The 25,007-nt window shown below is 41.2% G+C and overlaps 1 pseudogene; it reads right to left on the bottom strand.

Moving 5' to 3' along the window:
* Nucleotides 1–20,629: 20,629 nt before the first annotated feature.
* LOC119512141 lies at nt 20,630–22,733 on the bottom strand (annotated as a pseudogene).
* Nucleotides 22,734–25,007: the final 2,274 nt, after the last annotated feature.

The following is a 25,007-nucleotide window of genomic DNA, read 5'->3' on the forward strand; positions in this document are numbered from 1 at the left end:
CTTTCATTTCCATAGATTCTACTAGTAGGTTTTTTGAACTTTTGATTTCTGCCGTATACATGTCCAGTGGTTCCTTTACAGCCTCTATCTCTTTTGCAATATCTTCTCTAAACTTTTTGAATTGATTTAGCATTAGTTGTTTAAATTCCTGTATCTCTGTTGAAGTGTACGTTTGTTCCTTTGACTGGGCCATAACTTTGTTTTTCTTAGTGTAGGTTGTAATTTTCTGTTGTCTAGGCATGGTTTCCTTGGTTATCCAAATCAGGTTTTCCCAGACCAGAACAGGCTCAGGTCCCAGAGGGAAGAAATATGCAGTATCTGGTTTCCCTGTGGGTGTGTCTTAGAAAATTGCTCCACCCTTTGATGCCTCGGGTCACTGTGCTTTTCTGCCCAGCAGGTGGCGCCTGTTAGCCTATAATTCTTGACTGGTGTGAGGAGGTGTGGCCGTGTTCCCCCAGGCTCTGGGGTCTGGTTCTGAATGGAAAGGGCCCCACCCCTTTCCTCCTAGAGAAGACAGACCCCTCAGGTGGAGGTCATTAGCATTTCAATGGTCTCGCTCTCTGCTTGTGGTGTCTCCACCCTTCCCAGAGTCACAGCCCTGGAAACTGAAAATGGCTGGGGCTTTCTCCACTGAGCCAAAAAAGAAACAGATAGTTCCCTTCAGACCCAGTCCAAGGCAACCCTCTGGCTCTCCCAGGTCAGTCGTCACCCAAAGCCTCTGTCTGTTATTTGGGGCTGCGTACCTGTAGTGAGCAGTTCACACTCGCTACTTAAAACCCCAGTTGGAGCTCAGCTGAGCTATATTCACTTGCTGGGAGAGAGCTTCTCTGTGGCACCACGCGGCTCTGCAGCTCGGGCTATGGGGGAGGGGGTCTCCCGACCTGGTTCCACAGGTTTTACTTACAGATTTTATGCTGTGTTCTTGGGCATTCCTCCCAATTCAGGTTGGTGTATGATGAATGGATGGTCTCGTTTGTCCCCCCGCAGTTATTCTGGATTATTTACTAGTTGTTTCTGGTTTTTTGTAGTTGTTCCAGGGGGACTACTTAGCTTCCACTCCTCTCTATGCCGCCATCTTGCCCGAGTCTGTTCATGGTGTATGATTTTTTTAATGTGTCTTTGGATTCGATTTGCAAGTATTTTGTTGAGGATTTTTGCATCTATATTCATTAGGGAGATTGGCCGGTAGTTTTCCTTTTTTGTAGCAACTTTGGCCTGGTTTTGGTATTAGATTGATGTTAGCTTCATAAAATGAGTTAGGTAGTGTTCCATTTTCTTCAATGTTTTGAAAGAGTTTGAGTAAGATTGGTGTCAGTTCTTTCTGGAAAGTTTGGTAGAATTCCCCTGTGAAGCCATCTGGCCCTGGGCATTTATTTGTGGGAAGATTTTTGATGACTGATTGGATCTCTTTGCTTGTGATGGGTTGGTTGAGGTCTTCTGTTTCTTCTCTGATCAGTCTAGGTTGTTCATATGTTTCCAGGAAATTGTCCATTTCCTCTACATTATCCAGTTTGTTGGCATACAGTTGTTCCATAGTATCCTCTTATAATTTTTTTAATTTCTTCAGGATCTGCAGTTATGTCACCTTTTTCATTCATTATTTTGTTTATATGGGTCTTCTCTCTTTTTGGTTTTGTCAGTCTAGCTAGGGGCTTGTCAATCTTGTTGATCTTCTCAAAGAACCAACTTTTGGTGATATTTATCCTCTCTATTGTTTTTTTTGTTCTTTATGTCATTTATTTCTGCCTTAATCCTTGTTATTTCTTTTCTTCTACTTGGTTTAGGATTGGTTTGCTGTTCATTTTCTAGCTTCTTCAGTTGATTCATTAGTTCTTTGATTTTGGCTCTTTCTTCCTTTTTAATATATGCATTTAGTGCTATAAATTTCCCCCTCAGTACTGCTTTTGCTGCATCCAATAGGTTTTAGTGTGTTGTGTTCTCATTTTCATTCATCTCTATATATTTAGCAATTTCTCTTGCTATTTCTTCTTTAACCCACTGATTGTTTAGGAGCGTGTTGTTTAACCTCCAGGTATTTGTGAATTTTCTAAGTCTCTGATGGTTATTGACTTCTAATTGTATTCCACTGTGGTCAGAGAATGTGCTTTGAATAATTTCAATCTTTTTAAATTTATTGAGGCTTGTTTTATGTCCCAGCATATGATCTATTCTGGAGAAAGTTCCGTGAGCACTAGAAAAGTATGTGTATCCTGGTGATTTGGGATGTAATGTTCTGTATATGTCTGTTAAATCTAATTCATTTATCAGATTGTTTAGATTTTCAGTTTCCTTATTGGTCTTCTGTCTGGTTGATCTATCTATAGGAGAGAGTGATGTGTTGAAGTCTCCCACAATTATTGTGGAAATATCAATTGCTTCCTTTAGTTTTGCCAGTGTTTCTCTCATGTATTTTGTGGCACCTTGATTGGGTGCATAGACATTTATGATTGTTATTTCTAATTGAGGTGAGTAATACCTTCTTAACTAAAGTAACTTCATCAAAAGGTCCTACTTACAATGGGTTCACACCCACAGGAAGTGTTTATATTTAAGAATGTGTTTTCTGGGGTATACACAGCTTCAAACCACCCCACCTCCCCACCTGTCTGTCCTCATCTTCCCCCACTCCTGCCCTCACTCTTCATGCCTCACAGAATGGAAGTGCTTGTACTTCTCAATTCACTGACTACCTTCCTATATGCCTCTGCACGTGCTCCTTGCCCCCCCTTTTCTGGGACACCTCCCCTCTTTGATGGCAAAATCTGTAACTTTTCATCTTTGTTTCCCCAGGACTCAGTCAAGTGCTTAGTGCATGTTTGATGCTAACTAGGTATTTATGAAAAAATAAATGGGGCCATTATTTCATAAAATATTAACCTTTCTTTAGATGCATGGTTTTGGTGTTCCTACCTTGCCAATTAGTTAGCAAGTACTTTGAAAGTAAGATTCTTTTCCTAAATTTCAGACTCAAATCAGGAGATATTACTTAAATAAAAACCCATTTTACAATATGCTGTGTTATTTTCTTAGAAATCTGGGTTATTTGAAAATGAGGACAAGGCAAAGGTCATACATCAAATAAATTGTTGGAAACTTTCTAATTTTCTTATGAAAGTATGTATCAGTTGAGAAGCTGAAATAGTACCACATTTTTATGGGCAATGTATGAGAAACCAGTATAATTGGCTCTAGATTTATGGCAAAGATAATGGATGATAAGACAATAAATACAGCAAAATGGATAGATTTTTACTGTGAAATAAAAAAAAATGAGATTGATATTTTTAATCTCAAGCTGATGGTGTTGTAAACTCTGTTTAGAGACTATTTATTATGAGACCCGAAGAAGGCAAACAATCAGAAAAATGCGTCTTACATTTTCAAAGGCAGTTGAGAAACTGACTCAGATGGGACCACATGACTAGAATTCATAGGATTACAAATTATCCTTGCAAATTTAGACATTTAAATATTGTTATGCTTGACAGGGATACAAGCAAATGGGAAGATATAAATTCAAATTAAATAAGGAATCTGAAAGTATCTGTATAAAACCACAAACTAAGATACCAATAGTTTTTTTTTATTCTGCACAGAAACATAATTTACAAGATTTCACATTGTTTTAATTTTTAAGGACTCTTAGCATGAGAAATAAAAAGGAAGCAAAAGAACAACATTCTCACCAGCCCTTGTTGGCACATCCTGTGGACCATCTCCATCCAAAGGTCAAAGCCCTGGGTTTATGGGTGGCTGGCTTTGGGGCCAGCTGGAGGCAAAGTGCTTTCCCACTTTTCATCTCAGTGATTGGTAAACTTGGCGACCCAGGGTCAAGATTGTAGCTAAAGATATTTGCTGACAAAAGAGCAGAGTGGGAATTACACAAAGGAATCAAACCAGCTCTTAACAGAAACAGAACTGTTCTTTTTAAATAAGAGAGCAGAGGCCAGGCAGTCACTTACGCCAGGGGGGCTGTGGCCAGATCTAAATGCAGCCAAGCCAATAACTTTTAACCTAATGAACCAGCCAGACCAGGTTGCCACAGGTTATCTCTGTGATCATCTTGTATTTTCATAAACTGATACGCTTAGAGTGGGTGCTAAACTGATACGATTAGAGCCCCTTGGGGTCACCCTTCCGTATTCCCAGTGACTTCCTACAGCAAGTGCCTGAGGCTCTCCACTGAGGGTTTTCTCTGCCATGCTCTGCTTGCTCAGAACAGCCAAATGCCAAGGAGCTAACACCACCAGGAGCAGTCACCAAGCTGTGGCCCATGAGAACTGGAGGATAAATGCCCCAGAATCCTTGGCCCTTGCACAGATGTCACTGAGGTGTGCTCCACACTGTCTCCCAGAGCTCCCCAATGGGACTGAGCCCCAATTGCCCACGAGGGCAATGGCTCATTAGCACACATTGTGTCATCTTCCTTCCGATGGGTTTAATTTTAGGGCTCATTTAAAGATTTTTGCATATAAATTCACAAATCAGAAAAGAAATACTTTGTCAGACCCTACATCCACTTTTTTCTTAAAAATATGTTTTCTGCAAATTTAAACTTAATTACTCCCATATAGGTAATATTTAAACCTAAAATACTTACAATCTCAGTGCATAATCTCCCAGTAATAACTGAAGTTTCACTAGGAGCTCTTAGTCCAATTCTCTTGGGATTATGTGGTCTTTTCAGCGGTTTGTATGTGTTATTCCAGACACTCTCAAGAAACTTCTCCAGTGGGCTCCTTAGTCCCTGCTTCTCCTTCACAATTTACACATGTGGATTTTCACACCTACTGAGTATTCTTCACTGTGACTCCAGGAGAAAAAAAATGGAGTGAAAATCTCTGTCTGACCCAGGACCCACATTTCACAGGTGATGAAGAAGGGAAAAAAAAGAAATGCACCCAGGAGTTCTGAGGCTAAAGCTCTGACTGTGCCCCAGCTTTGTTTCCAAAGTTATAATTTTCTAATCCTGTCAAAACGTCTTTTTAGGTGAGGAAACGTTTTGGGTATTCATCTCATTTCTATGGGGAGCCCCTTAGAAGTTGCCATTATTACCAAGGCTCTACCAGACTTTGTCCTGATTTATGTAGAGAGAACCGTTCCGGTAATTTATCTGTTTTGCATTTTCATTGCAGCTTAAACTAAAATCCTTGAGCTTGTTAAACATGTCCTTTTCCTCTATAGACGCTTCAGCCTCACAACCCTCAATAAAAACTGCTCACAAGTAATCCTTTCCCATCTGTTACATTTATTTCACTTGTGGGGTTTCTTGATTCCCAGTTGCATTTCTTCTGCAGAGCAGCCCCTGGCCCAGTCCCCTGAGAATTTCCATGCTCCCCTCCACAGCCAACTTGGAAGCGGAACCTTCTGTTCCTTCTGATTCTCTAATGAGATGAGAAACTGAAGTGGCATATTTGCTGGCAAGAGGAGAATCGCAGGATTTCTTTTTTAGCCATTCTTGTCTGTCAATCTGCGTTTTTTCCCCAGGATTTGAGCAGTAATTTTATTCAGCTCTCCTTCCCCACACTTTGGAGTGTGTGTGTGTATGTGTGTGTGTGTGTGTGAGAGAGAGAGAGAGAGAGAGAGAGAGAGAGAGAGAGACCCTAATCACAGTCTCGTATCAGTAGCAGAGATTTTAGTGCTTGCAGTAAATCTTATTCCTTCCAGATAACCTGGATTTTTTCAAATCTGCACTCTAAATTGCTTCTGTGAGATTTGACTTATCTCTTTCTATCCCTACGATGTGAATTGAGCCTTCTTGTCCTTTTTCTCTTGTCATTGCTTTCTTTTCCTTTTAGTATGAAACTGTATTTTTAAAGCTGTGGATCTAGGTGGACAAAAAGACAGCAGGCTCCCCTCCTCCCCCCAGTCCCTTCCTCTATAGGGACATGTGTGTGATCCTCACAGACTGCAGCTGGGAAGGAAACCGGACACACACTTTTGCCCTGGATTTGGTGGGGGTGCTGGCTTTTGGACATCACCCTGTGCCAGTGTTTTTTTGCTCATATGAGTCTTTGAAGCTACCTTAGACCAAAGCTATGTCCATCTGTGGCTAGTTTGGGCAGCACTCAGCAAATATTTGGCATTTTCCTGATCTATTTAATCAATGTGATCACATAATCAAGTAATTCACAGCTCTCCCCACCCCCACCCCCCACCTTAAAAATATATTTTGTTACCTTGGCTTATTTATATTGAGTAAATGGACCAGACACTGGTCAAATCTCCCCTCAGGGAGTTTCTTCAAAATGGGGAGAATTCTACTAACCCCTTCAAGGGGTTTGAACAAATGTCTGCACAGGGATATTTCTTTTAGTTGCATAGCAACTTTGCAAATGCATGCAGAATTTATAGGAGGGCTCCAGTTTGAATATCAACGGAGTAACCCATAGTCACAGCTTGAAGTTTTATCAGCTGGAGAATTGGAGTGTGATGCTGCCACCTAGAGACGTGATAAGGTAAAACGAGGAAACCCAATGTGTTGTTTTAGTTCGCTCTCTTCTTTTAGAAGAGCCTCCCCTTCTCCCTCATTATTTGTCTCATAGCTTGCATAGGATTGGCAATAATAAAGGAAAGAATTAAAAGAGGAGAGGCACTCTGTCCTTAGCTCTTTGATTGAAAGGATCTGTGCTACAACTTCTACAATGCCAGTAGAAAATAAATACTCTTAAGTCAAATAAACTGTGATTTAAACAGACTCATCAAAATGACGAGTATCAGTTATTCAAAAGAAGTATATTTGCTGGGTCATTGGTTATGTGCATTTAAAATGATTATGTATTTTGATAAATTGAGTTCCAAGAGGTAAAACCTATTGATCTCTAACAGTGTTTGAAAGTGTCTATTTTCCTTCATCCTTGCAAACACCATGTGTGATTAAACTTTTTAAAATTTTACATGGGTAAGTGAAAATGACCTCTTATAGTAGTTCACAAATTCTAAATTATGAGGTTTAAATTGCTTTTTTGTTCTTAGAGAAGTTGTGGGTTTATAGAAAAATCATGCACAAAATACAGGATTCCCATGTACCACCCTATTATTGGCACTTTGCCTTGATGTGGTACATTTGTTACAATTGATGAAAGCTTATTTTTACAACCATACTATTAACTATGGTCCAGGGTTTAACTTAAGGTTCACTGTTTGTGTTGTGCAGTTCCATGGATTTTTATTTTTTAATTTTCATTCTAGTAACATAAATACAACTCAAATTTCCCCTTTTACTCACATTCAAAGATATAATTCGGTGCTGTTAATTACATTCACAATACTGTGCTACCATCATCACCATCGATTACCAAAGCTTTTCCATCATCCCAAATAGAAACTCTGTAAAATTTAAGCATTAACTCCCCATTGTCTACTCTTGCCCTGGCCCTTGGCAATCCATCAGCTAGATTCTGACTCTGATTTTGCTTATTCTAATTGTTTCTATCCCTGAGATCATACAACATATATCCTTTTGCATCTGGCTTATTTCACTCAGGATGATGTCTTCCATGTTGTTCCAAGTGTCATAAGTTCATTCCTTTTTGTGGCTGAATAATATTCCATCAGGTGTATATACTACATTTTGTTTATCCATTCATTGGTTGATGTACACTTGGATTGCTTCCATCTTTTGCAAATTGTGAATAATGCCACTGTGAACATCAGTGTGCAAATATTTGTTCAAGTCCCTGTTCTCAATTCCTTTGGGTATAAACCTAGAAGTGGGATTGCCATGTCCTATGGTAATTCTGTACATTTTGAGGAACTGTCAAACTATCTTCCACAGTGGCTGCACCATTTTACATTTTCACCAGCAATGAATGAGTGTTCAAATTTCTCCACATCATCTCGTAATTTTCTGATTTTTTTTTTTAATAGTAGCCATTCCAATGTGTGTGAAATGGTAATTCATTATGGTTTTGGTTTGCATTTCCCTAATGGCTAATGATGTCAGCATATTTTCATGTGCTCTTTGGCCATTTGTACATTGTCTTTGAAAAATGTCTATTCAAATGTCTATTTTTAAATTGGGTTGTTTGCCTTTTTGATGTTGAGTTGAGGATTTATTTATATATTCTGGATATTAAACCCTTATCAGATATGTAGTTTCCAAATATTCTCTCCTATTGAGTAGGTTGTCATTTTACTTAAGTTCTTTGATGCACAAAAATTTTTAACTTTGATGAGATCAGATCTAACTTTTTTTCTTTTGTTGTTTCTGCTTTAGAGTTAAAGTTTAAGAAATCACTGCCTAACACAAGGTCCTGAAGATGCTTTCCTATGTTTTTTTATAGAAGTTTTATGGTTCTGGCTCTTATATTGAGGTCTTTGATCCATCTTGAGTTGACTTTTACGTAAGATGTGAGGCAGGGGTCCTATTTCATTCTTTGGGATATGGCTATCCAGTTCTCCTGGCACCATTTGCTAAAGAGGCTCTTCTGTCCCAGTTGGGTGGACTTGGCAGACATTAAAAATCGATTGGCCGTAGATGTGGGGATCTATTTCGCCACTCTCAATTTGTTTATGTTGGTCAGTATATCTGTATTTATGCCAATACCTAGCTATTTTGACCACTGTAGCTTTGTAATATGCTCTGAAGTCAGTGTGAGTGCTCCAACTTGGTTCTTTTTTTTAAAGATAGCTTTGGGTACTCAGGACCCCTGCCCCTTCTGCATAAATTTGATGATTGGTTTTCAAATTCTGCAGGTAGTCTGTTGGAATTTTTTTTTAAATGGGGGTTCTTCTGAGGATTTAATGTAAAAAAAATGAAGTCTGATACATAGTAAGTGCTAAACATCTATTATTATTGTTGTAATTATTTTATATCCTCCTCCTAACAAACTTGTGGAGGAAGGAGAGCAGTTTGTTATTATCTCCATTTTCCAGGTAAAGAAACTGAGTCACAGTGAAGTCTGATTTTCCTTTTTCCCCCAAACTTGTGGCAGCTCTAGAAGTAAAAGCTACCAACTCTTGGTTCAGGTTCTCTCTCTCTTTTTTTTTTTTTTTTTTTTTTTTTTTTAAAAAAGAACACTGGGTGCTGTTTTTTTGCCCCCATTTTCTACTCATCTATCCATACACTGGACAAAGGGGAGTATAGTCCACATGGCTTTCCCAATCACATTGTCACCCCTCATAAGCTACATTTTTATACAATCGTCTTCAAGAGTCAAGAGTTCTGGGTTGTAGTTTGATAGTTTCAGGTATTTACTGCTAGCTATTCCAATTCATTAGAACCTAAAAAGGGTTGTCTATATTGTGTGTAAGAGTGCCCACCAGAGTGACCTCTCGGCTCCTTTTGGAATCTGTCTGCCACTGAAGCTTATTTCATTTCCTTTCACATCCCCCTTTTGGTCAAGAAGATGTTCTCCATCCCACGATGCCAGGTCCAGATTCCTCACCAGGAGTCATATTCCATGTTGCCAGGTGTATTTACACCCCTGGGTGTCAGATCCTACGTAGGGGGGAGGGCAGTGATTTCACCTGCCACGTTGGCTTAGCTAGAGTGAGAGGGCCACATCTGAGCAACAAAGAGGCATTCGGGAGGAGACACTTAGACACAATTATAAGTAGGCCTAGCCTCTCCTTTGCAGTAACAGTCTTCCCAAGGGCAAGTCCCATGATTGAGGGCTCAACCCATCAAACCCACCAGTCCCCAATGTCTGTGAGCATATCAGCAACCATTGAGGTGGGGAAGCCCAATACCCCTGCATTCTCACCCAGCAATGTTCACATTAATGGTAGCATATAATATTTCTCTTTTTGTGCCTGGCTTATTTCGCTCAGCATTATGTCTTCAAGGTTCATCCAAGTTGTCATATGTCATACTGCTGCATAGTATTCCATTGTGTGTATATAGCACATTTTATTTATCCACTCATCTGTTGAAGGACATTTGGGTTGTTTCCATCTCTTGGCAATTGTGAATAATGCTGCTATGAACATTGGCGTGCAAATATCTGTTCACGTCACTGCTTTCAGATCTTCCGGGTATATACTGAGAAGTGCAATTGCTGGATTAAAGGGTAACTCTATATCTAGTTGTCTAAGGAACTGCAAGACTGACGTGCAGAGTGGCTGAACCATTATACAGTCCCACCAACAATGAATAAGAGTTCCAATTTCTCCACATCCTCTCCAGGATCTGTAGTTAGCTGTGGGTGCGCAAAAGGTTATTGTCCACGCCCGATATTGTGGCATGTGTGTGTGTTGTTGGAAATACTTCCCGTCACACTGGGTTTTTTGTCACGGCTCTGGGCTGTGGTGCTGACACTGGGCAGGAGCATTCCCAGCCTGCCGGGAAGATGGCTGTAAGGGGTGTGTTTTTTTCCCCCTTTTGGTTCACCTCTGCCTTCCTCACTCTGAGACAATTAGCAGCAGGTGCATGGAAGGCTATTGTCCACGCCAGATATTGAGGTGTATCCACAGCCTGTTCCTGCCATGCTTCACTATGCGGTTCTCGCTACCATATCTGCAGCTGCTTTTGGGCTTTTTAAAAAAGAACTAGTCTGGCTCCAAATGCCAACCCACAGTTTCCCCACACCACAGCGTGGCTGCCAGATATTCAGCAGACTTACTCACTCGTTTCAGAACGCAGACTCTCGGTTTCACCAAGTGCACAGTTCCTGTGGATTTAGCAGGACTTGTCCAGTTGGGGCATCGCTGGAACTGGTGTTCTGGGTCACTTTCTGGCCTTTATCTAGTATTTTTCACGGAGGTGTTTTTTTGCCCTGCCTCTCCTAACTGCCATCTTCTGGAAGTCCCCCAGGTTCTCTTTTCATTGGCCCAGAACTGAAGTGATATTTTTCCTTTAAACTCAAAGTGCTTTGGGAAACTGCTAGTAGGGTCATCTAGGATCTCTATCCTAACCTAAGGATTCCATTTCTCTAAGCAAAATCCAGCTTTCCTCATTCACTGTGAATTTGCAAACAATCACCAGACTGTTGGAACAGATGTGATGAAACAGGGCTTTGGGTGTGTTTGTGAACATCCTTTAATCTAATTTGGGGAAGGGAATTAAGCCAAGGCAGAAGAACCCTTCATCTTCATGGATCCACATGGTGCTTCCAAATTACAAAACACTTTCATATATAGGATGTCGTTTAATGCTCACGATAACCCTGTGACACTGATGACTTTACAGATGAGGAGTCAGAGGCTCTAGGAGGTAAAGTGATGTGTCCAGGATTGCATAGTGGGCAAGTGGCAGAGAGAGGGCTCAGAGCTGGCTCTTACACCAACACTCAAAGGGCCTGGGGCGAGACCTCGGCAGAGACCCCTAAATGGGGTCTGTTTTGTACTCATGTGTGTTGTATGCTGAGACTGCCCTATGCCAAGTCTGCCCAGGGAGATGACGAGGATCAGAGCACTGAGCCTGGATCCATTTTCTTTTTCCTTAAGGAAGGAGGGAGGGGAAAACCCAATTTATGTTTGTTTTTTTTTTAATTCAGTTTTATTGAAATATATTCATAAACCATACAGTCATCCATTGTATACAATCAACTGTTCACAGTATGATCATATAGTTATGCGTTCATCATGACAATCTATTTCTGAACATTTTCCTTACATCAGAAAGAATAAGAATAAGAATAAAAAATAAAAGTGAAAAGAGAATACCCAAACCATCCCCCCATCCCACCCTATTTGTCATTTAGTTTTTACTCCCATTTTTCTACTGATTTTTTTTCAATTTTTTAACTTTGTTTATCAAAAAATTAAAAACAAACAGGCAAACAGCAACCAAAAAAACCCCACAACATTTCAAACAAAGCAATGGATTAAGGAAAACAAATAACCTAAAATAACTACTTTGCTTCCAATATGTTCCTACCATACCCCAAGAAAATTAATAAACCATGTCCAAACAGAGGAGTAAGAAAAACAAATAATCTAAAATAACTACATTGCTTCCAACATGTTCCTACCATACCCCAAGAAAATTAACAACCCCTAAGAAAACAATGGAATAAGAGAAAAAAAAACCTAAAATAACTCTATTGCTTCCAACATGATCTTACTATATCCAAGAAAGTTTACAAACCATAATCATTCCTGAGCATTCCCATAACCTTGAGATTACCCTCCATAGTTTATCTGTTCTTATTAGATTATCATTCCCCCTCCACTAATTGGTATCTCTAGGTCCCCTACATTCTACAGTATAAAACATTGTACATTTTTCACAGAATTCACATTAGTGGTAACACAATATCTCTCTTTTTGTGCCTGGCTTATTTTGCTCAGCATTATGTCTTTTTTTTTTTTTTTTAATCTTCATTTTATTGAGATATATTCATATACCACAAGTCATACAAAACAAATCGTACTTTCGATTGTTCACAGTACCATTACATAGTTGTACATTCATCACCCAAATCAATCCCTGACACCTTCATTAGCACACACACAAGAATAACAAGAATAATAATTAGAGTGAAAAAGAGCAATTGAAGTAGAAAAGAACACTGGGTACCTTTGTCTGTTTGTTTCCTTCCCCTATTTTTCTACTCATCCATCCATAAACTAGACAAAGTGGAGTGTGGTCCTTATGGCTTTCCCAATCCCCTTGTCACCCCTCATAAGCTACATTTTTATACAATTGTCTTCGAGATTCATGGGTTCTGGGTTGTAGTTTGATAGTTTCAGGTATCCACCACCAGCTACCCCAATTCTTTAGAACCTAAAAAGAGTTGTCTAAAGTGTGCGTAAGAGTGCCCACCAGAGTGACCTCTCGGCTCCTTTTGGAATCTCTCTGCCACTGAAGCTTATTTCATTTCCTTTCACATCCCCCTTTTGATCAAGAAGATGTTCTCCGTCCCACGATGCCAGGTCTACATTCATCCCCGGGAGTCATATTCCACGTTGCCAGGGAGATTCACTCCCCTGGGTGTCTGATCCCACGTAGGGGGGAGGGCAGTGATTTCACCTTTCAAGTTGGCTTAGCTAGAGAGACAGGGCCACATCTGAGCAACAAAGAGGCATTCGGGGGGAGGCTCTTAGGCACAACCATAGGGAGGCCTAGCCTCTCCTTTGCAGCAACCGTCTTCCCAAGGGTAAAACCTGTGGTAGAGGGCCCAACCCATCAAACCACCAGTCCCCTATGTCTGTGGTCATCTTAGCAACCATGGAGGTGGGGTAGGCGAATACCCCTGCATTCTCCACAGGCTCCTCAAGGGGGCACTACATCTTTTTTTTTTTCCTTGTTTTTTTTTTTTTTTTAACTTTCCCTTCTTTTTTAAATCAACTGTATGAAAAAAAAGTTTAAAAGAAAACAAACATACAATAAAAGAACATTTCAAAGAGACCATAACAAGGGAGTAAGTAACCTAAGATAACTGCTTAACTTCCAACATGTTCCTACTTTACCCCAAGAAAGTTACTTAATATAGCAACATTTCTGTGAACTTGCTCCTACTATATCCATCAGAAATTCACAGACCATAGTCATTCCTGGGCATCCCCAGAACGTTAAATAGCTTATCTGTTCTTCTTGGATTATTGTTCCCCCTTCCTTAATTGCTCTCTATTGCTAGTTCCCCTCCATTCTACATTATAAGCCATTTGTTTTACATTTTTCAAAGTTCACATTAGTGGTAGCATATAATATTTCTCTTTTTGTGCCTGGCTTATTTCGCTTAGCATTATGTCCTCAAGGTTCATCCATGTTGTCATATGTTTCACGAGATCGTTCCTTCTTACTGCCGCGTAGTACTCCATTGTGTGTATATACCACATTTTATTTATCCACTCATCTGTTGAAGGACATTTGGGTTGTTTCCATCTCTTGGCAATTGTGAATAATGCTGCTATGAACATTGGCGTGCAGATATCTGTTCGTGTCACTGCTTTCCGATCTTCCGGGTATATACCGAGAAGTGCAATCGCTGGATCGAATGGTAGCTCTATATCTAGTTTTCTAAGGAACTGCCAGACTGACTTCCAGAGTGGCTGAACCATTATACAGTCCCACCAACAATGAATAAGAGTTCCAATTTCTCCACATCCCCTCCAGCATTTGTAGTTTCCTGTTTGTTTAATGGCAGCCATTCTAACCGGTGTTAGATGGTATCTCATTGTGGTCTTAATTTGCATCTCTCTAATAGCTAGTGAAGCTGAACATTTTTTCATGTGTTTCTTGGCCATTTGTATTTCCTCTTCAGAGAACTGTCTTTTCATATCTTTTGCCCATTTTATAACTGGGCCGACTGTACTATTGTCATTGAGTTGTCGGATTTCTTTATATATGCAAGATATCAGTCTTTTGTCAGATACATGGTTTCCAAAAATTTTTTCCCATTGAGTTGGCTGCCTCTTTACCTTTTTGAGAAATTCCTTTGAGGTGCAGAAACTTCTAAGCTTGAGGAGTTCCCATTTATCTATTTTCTCTTTTGTTGCTTGTGCTTTGGGTGTAAAGTCTAGGAAGTGGCTGCCTAATACAAGGTCTTGAAGATGTTTTCCTACATTATCTTCTAGGAGTTTTATGGTACTTTCTTTTATATTGAGATCTTTGGTCCATTTTGAGTTAATTTTTGTGTAGGGGGTGAGGTAGGGGTCCTCTTTCATTCTTTTGGATATGGATATCCAACTCTCCCAGCCCCATTTGTTGAAAAGACCATTATGACTCAGTTCAGTGACTTTGGGGGCCTTATCAAAGATCAGTCGGCCATAGATCTGAGGGTCTGTCTCCGAATTCTCAATTCAATTCCATTGATCTATATGTCTATCTTTGTGCCAGTACCATGCTGTTTTGGCAACTGTGGCTTTATAATAAGCTTCAAAGTCAGGGAGTGTAAGTCCTCCCACTTCGTTTTTCTTTTTTAGAGTGTCTTTAGCAATTCAAGGCATCTTCCCTTTCCAAATAAATTTGATAACTAGCTTTTCCAAGTTTGCAAAGTAGGTTGTTGGAATTTTGATTGGGATCGCATTGAATCTGTAGATGAGTTTGGGTAGAATTGACATCTTAATGACTTTTAGTCTTCCTATCCATGAACATGGAATATTTTTCCATCTTTTAAGGTCCCCTTCTATTTCTTTTAGTAGAGTTATGTAGTTTTCTTTGTATAGGTCTTTTACATCTTTGGTTAAGTTTATTCCTAGGTACTTGATTTTTTTTAGTTGCTATTGAAAATGGTATCTTTTTCTTGAGTGTCTCTTCAGTTTGTTCATTTCTAGCATATAGAAACATTACTGACTTATGTGCATTAACCTTGTATCCCGCTACTTTGCTAAATTTGTTTATTAGCTCTAGTAGCTGTGTCATCGATTTCTCAGGGTTTTCTAGATATAAGATCATATCATCTGCAAACAATGACAGTTTTACTTCTTCTTTTCCAATTTGGATGCCTTCTATTTCTTTGTCTTGCCGGATTGCCCTGGCTAGCACTTCCAGCACAATGTTGAATAACAGTGGTGACAGCGGGCATCCTTGTCTTGTTCCTGATCTTAGAGGGAAGGCTTTCAGTCTCTCACCATTGAGTACTATGCTGGCTGTGGGTTTTTCATATATGCTCTTTATCATGTTGAGGAAGTTTCCTTCAATTCCTACCTTTTGAAGTGTTTTTATCAAAAAGGGATGTTGGATTTTGTCAAATGCTTTTTCAGCATCTATTGAGATGATCAATTGATTTTTCCCTTTCGAGTTTTTAATGTGTTGTAATACATTGATTGATTTTCTTATGTTGAACCATCCTTGCATGCCTGGAATAAACCCCACTTGGTCATGGTGTATGATTTTTTTAATGTGTCTTTGGATTCGATTTGCAAGTATTTTGTTGAGGATTTTTGCATCTATATTCATTAGGGAGATTGGCCGGTAGTTTTCCTTTTTTGTAGCATCTTTGCCTGGTTTTGGTATTAGATTGATGTTAGCTTCATAAAATGAGTTAGGTAGTGTTCCATTTTCTTCAATGTTTTGAAAGAGTTTGAGTAAGATTGGTGTCAGTTCTTTCTGGAAAGTTTGGTAGAATTCCCCTGTGAAGCCATCTGGCCCTGGGCATTTATTTGTGGGAAGATTTTTGATGACTGATTGGATCTCTTTGCTTGTGATGGGTTGGTTGAGGTCTTCTATTTCTTCTCTGGTCAGTCTAGGTTGTTCATATGTTTCCAGGAAATTGTCCATTTCCTCTACATTATCCAGTTTGTTGCCATACAGTTGTTCATAATATCCTCTTATAATTTTTTTAATTTCTTCAGGATCTGCAGTTATGTCACCTTTTTCATTCATTATTTTGTTTATATGGGTCTTCTGTCTTTTTGATTTTGTCAGTCTAGCTAGGGGCTTGTCAATCTTGTTGATCTTCTCAAAGAATCAACTTTTGGTGATATTTATCCTCTCTATTGTTTTTTTGTTCTCTATGTCATTTATTTCTGCTTTAATCCTTGTTATTTCTTTTCTTGTACTTGGTTTAGGATTGGTTTGCTGTTCATTTTCTAGCTTCTTCAGTTGATCCATTAGTTCTTTGATTTTGGCTCTTTCTTCCTTTTTAATATATGCGTTTAGTGCTATAAATTTCCCCCTTAGCACTGCTTTTGCTGCATCCCATAGGTTTTGGTATGTTGTGTTCTCATTTTCATTCGTCTCTATATATTTAGCAATTTCTCTTGCTATTTCTTCTTTAACCCACTGATTGTTTAGGAGTGTGTTGTTTAACCTCCAGGTATTTGTGAATTTTCTAAGTCTCTGATGGTTATTGACTTCTAATTGTATTCCATTGTGGTCAGAGAATGTGCTTTGAATAATTTCAATCTTTTTAAATTTATTGAGGCTTGTTTTATGTCCCAGCATATGATCTATTCTGGAGAAACTTCCATGAGCACTAGAAAAGTATGTGTATCCTGGTGATTTGGGATGTAATGTCCTGTATATGTCTGTTAAATCTAATTCATTTATCAGATTGTTTAGGTTTTCAATTTCCTTATTGGTCTTCTGTCTGGTTGATCTATCTATAGGAGAGAGTGATGTGTTGAAGTCTCCCACAATTATTGTGGAAACATCAATTGCTTCCTTTAGTTTTGCCAGTGTTTCTCTCATGTATTTTGTGGCACCTTGGTTGGGTGCATAGACATTTACGATTGTTATTTCTTCTTGCTGAATTGCCCCTTTTATTACTACGTAGTGGCCTTCTTTGTCTCTCAAAACATCCCTGCATTTGAAGTCTATTTTATCTGAGATTAATATTGCTACACCTGCTTTCTTTTGGCTGTAGTTTGAATGAAATATTTTTTTCCATCCTTTCACTTTCAGTTTCTTTGTGTCCCTGTGTCTAAGATGAGTCTCTTGTATGCAACATATTGATGGTTCATTTTTTTTTGATCCATTCTGTGAATCTATATCTTTTAATTGGGGAGTTTAATCCATTTACATTCAACGTTATAACCGTGAAGGCATTTCTTGAATCAGCCATCTTATCCTTTGGTTTATGTTTGTCATATTTTTCCCCTCTGTCTATTAATATCCTTTATTGTACCCATACTGAATCTCTTTAGTACTGAACCTTTCTCCAAGTCTCTCTGTCCTTTCTTTGTTTCTCTGTGTGTAGGGCTCCCTTGAGTATCTCCAGTAGGGCAGGTCTCTTGTTAGCAAATTCTCTCAGCATTTGTTTGTCTGTGAAAACTTTAAGCTCTCCCTCAAATTTGAAGGAGAGCTTTGCTGGATAAAGTATTCTTGGCTGGAAATTTTTCTCACTCAGAATTTTAAATATATCGTGCCACTGCCTTCTCGCCTCCATGGTGGCTGCTGAGTAGTCACTACTTAGTCTTATGCTGTTTCCTTTGTATGTGGTGAATTGCTTTTCTCTTGCTGCTGTCAGAACTTGGTCCTTCTCTTCTGTGTTTGATAGTGTGATCAGTATATGTCTCGGAGTGGGTTTATTTGGATTTATTCTATTTGGAGTTCGCTGAGCATTTATGATTTGTGTATTTATGTTGTTTAGAAGATTTGGGAAGTTTTCCTCAACAATTTCTTTGAATACTCTCCCTAGACCTTTACCCTTTTCTTCCCCTTCTGGGACACCAATGAGTCTTATATTTGGACGTTTCATATTATCTATCATATCCCTGAGGTCCATTTCGATTTTTTCAATTTTTTTCCCCATTCTTTCTTTTATGCTTTCATTTTCCATTCTGTCATCTTCCAGGTCACTGATTCATTGTTCAACTTCCTCTAGTCTTGTACTATGAGTGTCCAGAATCTTTTTAATTTGGTCAACAGTTTCTTTAATTTCCATAAGATCATCCATTTTTTTATTTAGTCTTGCAATGTCTTATTTATGCTCTTCTAGGGTCTTCTTGATTTCCTTTATCTCCCGTACTATGGTCTCATTGTTCATCTTTAGTTCTTTGAGTAGTTGCTCTAGGTGCTGTGTCTCTTCTGATATTTTGATTTGGGTGCTTGGGCTTGGGTTATCCATATCGTCTGGTTTTTTCATATGCTTTATAATTTTCTGTTGTTTTTGGCCTCGTGGAGTTTGCTGAACTTGATAGGGTTCTTTTAGGATTTGTAGACCAATTGAAGTCCTTATCTCTAATTTATCAGATCTACAGCTTCGTGGAGTACACTTTCTCTAACTAACCAGCAGGTGGCATCCACGAGCCACCTGTTCTCCACAAGCCAGTTCTCCCCTGCTTAGCCTTTTTGGTGAGTGGGGGAGTGAGTCTTGTGTGGTCCAATAGGTGTACCAAGCTTGCGTGTGTAGTTGGTGTTGCCTGCCCTGTATATGGGGCGTGTTTCTGGGCAGTCAGGGAGGGGGGGTGGCTCTAACAATCAAATCTCCCTGGTAATCCTAGAGTTTTAATGCTGCTGCAATAGTCTAATCCTTCAGTTCAGTCCTGCCACAGTTTGTCTCTGCCACTGACCCACAAGTCCTTGGTATTGGTGTATGGCTCCTGAGACTTGCAAGTGGGCCCCTCTTCCAGGCCGTGCACCCTGGGTCCTCTGTTGAGGGATGACTGTGCTATGTCACAGGTGAGTGCCATCCCCCCAGGGCAGTTCTGGGCTGCTGGGCTGTGTAGGGAGGCTCCCAGTCTGCTCAAATGATGGCTGAATGGGGCTTTGTTAATTCACACTGCTCTACCTTCCCAACTCTGGGACAATCAGCTGAAGTTGCAGGGAAGGCTAATGTCCACGCCCAGTTTTGTGGTGTGTGCCTGTTATTTGAAGCACTTCCGTCACACTGGGTTGTCTGGGGAAGTTCTGGACTATGGGGCTGGCGATGGGCAGGAGTGTTTCCTGTCCACCAGGATGATGGCTGTGAGCGGACACCCCCCTTTTCTTGGGAAGTTGTGGTGTTTAGTGAATTTTCTCAGCCACTGGATTATTGCGTTTTGTCTCAGAGCTCTCCTAGTTCTGCTCTTGACTTGACCTGCCGAAATAGCAAGTCTTTGAAGCTTTCTGTATTGGGCTTCTTAGAGTAATTGTTTTAGAAAAAGAAAAAAGGATTAAAAAAAAACAAAAACAAGCAAACAAAAAAAAAACGGGCCCTCCTCAGAGATCTAATGGGTTATTGAAATACTAATAGACAAAGCAACCAGGGCCATTAAGGAAAGGTCCACAGGGCAGAGAGATCAGCTTTTCTTCAGGATTTGCATATGCGCCTCAGGGCCCTTCCCCTTTCTATGTTCACCAGAACTCCAAAAATCCTCCGCTTTTATTTTGGAGTTTTTCGTGTTGTTTTTTTTCTATGCCTGTCTCCTCTCTGCTGGGCTGGCTGCTCTCAGATTCTCTGGTGTCTGGTCTCAGTCTATCTATGGTTGGAGTTTGAATCAGTAGAATGAGTTTCTGATAAGGGCTGCCACTGCAGTTCTCCCTTCTCCTTCCCGGAGCTGACAGCCCCTCCTCCCCTGGGACTGAGCCTGGCAGGGAGGGGCGCGGGTCCCCTGGCTGCAAAAACTTACAGATTTCGCTGATCTCAGCAGTTCCACGTTTTCATGAGTGTTGTATGAAGTATGCCCAAAGTCAGATTGCTCTGTGGTGTCCAGTCCACGCAGTTCCTGGCTTTCTACCTACTTTCCTGGAGGAGTAACTAAAACATACAGCTCACCAGTCTGCCATCTTGCCCCGCCTCCCCAATTTATGTTTTGATTCAAAATATTGGACAGGGCAAAACAGCTCCCTCTGGTGGCTGTTTCCAGTAGTGGCAGCAGCAAAATCTGCCCCAGGAAGTTTGTGATAAAGAAATCCATGGAGAAAGACCCCAAGCATGCAGTGTCTTCTAGATGCCATGCTTCCTGTGTGTGGAAGCCATCACGTCTGCCGTCTGTCTATATGTGGGTAGAAGACTTGTCTCTGACACACACACCCACTCTTACATCTATATACTATTATATACTTAACTCTTCACTCTGCCAGGGACTTTACAGCCATTATTTCTCTCCTCCCCTCCCCTCCCCTCCCCTCCCCCTCTCCTCTCCCCTTTCTTCCTGAGACGAGGCTGGGCCTGGCCAGGGTCTGGGAGAAGCTAATGGGTTTCCCTGTGGCACTGGGGGGTGCACCAGGCTGGCCCAGGAGGGGGCTTTGTTGTTAGCACAGGAGCTGCCGGTAGCCAGGCATGGAGACAGGATCATGATGTGGCCCTGCTGGCCTCCACCTGGGCTGCCTGGGGAGGGGCTGGCGGCAGAAGGCCCAGCAGGCCCATGAGGTGGTTCACCCATGTGGCATGAGTGTGCTGCCCCTCCCTGCTGTAATATGAGAACGGGCCCCAGACCGTGCCAGCCCCTCAGACAAGAAGAGCACTCTTGATGTATAGCTGGGCTTCATGTAGCCCAGGAGCTGCCCAGCTTTCTCCTGCATGAAGAGCTGGTCCTGGTGCCCCCACTAGCGACTGTCTTCCAGGCACAGGTCATGGGGTCAGGGGTCAGAAAGTGGCTCCTTGGCATCTGGGCTGCCGTGAGCTTCGGCCTGGCCTGCAGGAAGCCCTGGCTGAGCAGGCTGTCATCTTCTTTATTACCTAATTGGGTGAGGCTGGAAGAGCTTGGCAGGCTAGTTGTTGGCAAGGACATAGCCTTGGGCAATGCAGATGCCATCAGCTTCATGTCCTCATCTGTGATGGCAAGAGCCAGAGACTTCTGGACGTTCTTGAGGGGCTCTGCTACAGTCCTGGCTTCCTCTTCTGCTTCTCAGACCTCACATCATCCTCAACAACAAGCTCCATGCTGGCCTCTGAGTATAGCACCTCCTTCAAGTCTTCCTCCAGGTGCAGGGTCTTGGGCAGGGACTTTAGTGGTCCTGTTTCTCCAGGGTGTTCTTAAATGGGATCGGCATGTGGGGAGTGTTGCCCATGCAGTATCTGCTCTGGGGTGACATGTTTCTGGTGCAGCGGCACCTTATCTCGGTACAGGGATGTAGTTACCACCATTCTCTGGCTGCACACTGGGGTGGACATCAGCAAGGGGCTCTGCAGCTCCAGTGTGTCCTGTTAATTCCAGAATTTCAGAAACTGGGAGGGCAAGAAGGGCAGGGTATTGATGGGCATGCTCTTGGGGGTGGGGTTGTTGCAGGGGTCCAGGAAGGACAGACTGGTGCTGTTCTCCATGATGTGGGCATAGTGGCATGCTTCTTTTGCCGCTTGAGAACCAAGAGTGGTGTGCCAAGGCTTGAACCCTCCACTCCAGGGCTCAGGAAAATGGGGATCAGCTCACTTCGGCCGTGCTGGCTCAGGCCTGAGATGGTGTGACTGTCCAGGTGGTACTCAGTCACTCTGAGTACCAGGACAGCAAGCTGGCAGGGTGCCAGTGCCTGCTGCTGATGTGGTGCTGGTGGCTGCACTGGGCTACCTTCTGCAGACAGCTCCTCAGGGAGGTCAAATCTCAGCTCACACCAGGCATCAGGGTCCAGCTCCATCAAGTCCAGGGCTTCAGTGAGGCTGGACCACACAGCAGAATTGAAGATGTTGGCGGCCTCCACTACCCTTTTGTAGGGCAGGTGCATTTCTGGGGGAAGCTCTCCTGCTCTTCCTGCTTGGGAAACCTCCATGGGCTCTGACGTCTGCACTCTATCCAGCTCTGCAGGGATAGGCCCCTACTTCTTAGACATGGTGGTTGCTGTGGCCTCCTCCTCACTGCTGTCTTCTTCCTTCATGGTCAGGGGTGCTGGGGGCCGGGTGGCTACAAGACTTCCTTGGCCTTCCACGGAGTGGCCCCTCTGGCAGCCATCCTTGTCCTTGATCTCCAGCAGCAAGTACACGGTGGGGGGCTTGCAGTCTCTGGACTCCCTCAGGAGACCTCCCATGCCCACCTTCTTTTTGATGGTGGAGCTCCAGGGATTCCTCATGGCATTGTCTTCTTCCCTGGCAGCATCTTGGCACTCTGAGCCCAGCGGTTGCCCAGCACCCTGAGGGCCTCATTGATGATGTGGTCCTCCTCCTGAGTCCAGCAGGACTGCTTCACCTCAGGGTTGAAGCGGTGGTGCCGGTGATCACGGCACTGCTTCCCTAGCCTTCAGGTGCTTGGCGATTGGCATCCACCATTTCTGGCTGTACTTCTTGACTAACTTGATGACTTTTTAGTTTTCTTCTTTGGTCCATGGCCCCTTGACAAGGTCTGGACTCAACAGTCTCAGCCACCAGTACTGGCATTGTTGGTCTCTGCATTTAGGAACTTCTGGTCTAGCTGTCCAAACTGCCTGACCAGGGCCCTCAGCTGCTCATCCTCCTCATGGGTCCATGTGATCTTCTCTTGCTGCCCCGCTGCTCCGGCACGTCTGAATCTGTGTCCTGGTGGTGCAGCTCATCCAGCCTATCGCCGTGCATCCACCAAGACCTTTCCCCAGCCCAGGCATGCTGAGCCCTGAGCCCGGAGCAGGAGACTGGCCGTGACTGAAGCCAGGACACGGGCTGCTCCAGGCTGCTGGAATTTTGATTGGGATTTCATTGAATCTGTAAATCTGTCAGGGTGGAATTGATATCTTAGTGATATTTAGCCCTTCCATTTATTGAGGTCCTCTTTGAGTTCTTTTAGCAATGTTTTGTGGTTTTCTGTGTATAGGTCCTTTACATCCTTGGTTAAATTTATCCACAAATATTTGATTCTTTTAGCTACTATTATAAATGGAATTTTTTCTTGATTTCCTCCTCAGATTACTCATCACCAGTGTATAGAAGCACTACTGATTTTTGTGTGTTGATCTTCTACCCTGCCACTTTACTGAACTTGTTTATTAGCTCTAGTAGCTTTGTTGTAGATTTTTTGGGACTTTCCATAAATAGGATCATGTCATCTGCAAAGAGTGAAAGTTTTACTTCTTTTACAATTAGGAAGTCTTTTAATTCTTTATATTGGCTAACTGCTCTAGCTAGAACTTCTAGCACAATGTTGAATAACAGTGGTGACAGTGGGCATCCTTGCCTTGATCCAGATTTTAGAGGGAAAGCTTTCAGTCTTTCACCATTGAGTACAATGTTAACTGTGGGTTTTTCTCATATGCCCTTACTCATGTTGGGGAGGTTTCCTTCTATTCCTATCTTTCAAAATGTTTGTATCAAGAAAGGATGCTGGATTTTGTCAAATGCTTTTTCTGTGTCAATCAAGATGATCATGTGGTTTTTCTCCTTTGATTTGTTCTGTGGCGTATTATATTAATTGAAATTCTTGTGTGGAACCACCCTTGCATGCCTTGGATAAAACCCACTTGATCATGGTGTATAATTCTTTTGATGTGTTGTTGAATTCAATTTCCAAGTACCTTGTTGAGGATTGTTGCATCTATATTCATTAGAGAAATTGGCCTGCAATTTTCTTTTCTTGTAGTGGTTTTATCTGGTTTTGGTATTAGGGTAATGTTGGCTTCATAGAGTGAGTTAGGTAGTATTTCCTCCTCTTCAATTTTTTTTGAAAGAGATTGAGCAGGATTGTATTAATTCTTCTTGGAATAATTGGTAGACTTCACCTGTGAAATCATTTGGTCCTGGGATTTTCTTTATTGGAAAGTTTTTGATGACTGATTCAATCCCTTTAACTGTAATTGGTCTGTTGAGACCTTCTATTTCTTCTAGAGTCAGTGTAGGTTGTTGGGTTTTTTGGAATTTGTCCATTTCATCTAAGTTTTGTAATATGTTGGCACACAGTTCATAGTATCCTCTAAATGATCCTTTTTATTTCTGTGTGATCAGTAGTGAGGTCTCCCTTCTCATTTCTGATTTTATTTATTTGCATCTTCTCTCTTTTTTTATTTGTCAGTATAGCTAAGGATTTGTCAATTTTATTGATCTTCTCAAGGAGTAAACTTTTGGTTTTGTTAATTCTCTGTGTTGTTTGTTTATTCTCAATTTCATTTACTTCTGCTCTAATCTGTTTCTTTCCTTCTTCCTGAGTTGGGATTAGTTTGCTGTTCTTTTTTTAAATTCCTCCAGGTGTGCAGTTAAGTCTTCAATTTTAGCTCTTTCTTCTTTTTTTAATGTAGGTATTTAAATCTATAAATTTCCCTCTTAGCACTGCCTTTGCTGCATCCTATAAGTTTTGATATGTTGTGTTTGTGTTTTCATTTTGTCTTGATATACTTACTGATTTCTCTTGCAATTTCTCTTTTACCCACTAATTGTTTAAGAGTGTGTTGTTTACCTCCATATATTTGTGAATTTTCCAGTTTCTCTACTTGTTATTTATTTCCAGCCTTATTCCAGTGTTGTCAGAGAAGATGCTTGGTATAATTTCAGTCTTTTAAAATTTATTGAGACTTGTTTTGTGACAAAACATGTGGTCTGTTAAGGAGAATGATCCATGAGTACTTGAGAAGACTATATCCTGCTGTTTTGGGTTGCAATGTTCTGTATATGTCTATGAGCTCTAGTTCATTTATCATATTATTCAAGTTCTCTCTTTCCTTATTGATCCCTTGTCTAGATGTTCTATCTAATGATGAGAGTGGTGTATTGAAGTCTCCAACTACTGTTGTAGAGACATCTATTTCTCCCTTCAGTTTTGCCAATGTTTGTCTCATGTATTTTGGGGCAGCCTGGTTAGGTGCATAAATATTTATGATTGTTATTTCTTCTTGATGGATTGCCCCTTTTATTAAAATATTGTGT

This window comes from Choloepus didactylus, chromosome 17 (genome assembly GCF_015220235.1).
Source record: "Choloepus didactylus isolate mChoDid1 chromosome 17, mChoDid1.pri, whole genome shotgun sequence".
Taxonomy (NCBI): Eukaryota; Metazoa; Chordata; class Mammalia; order Pilosa; family Megalonychidae; genus Choloepus; species Choloepus didactylus.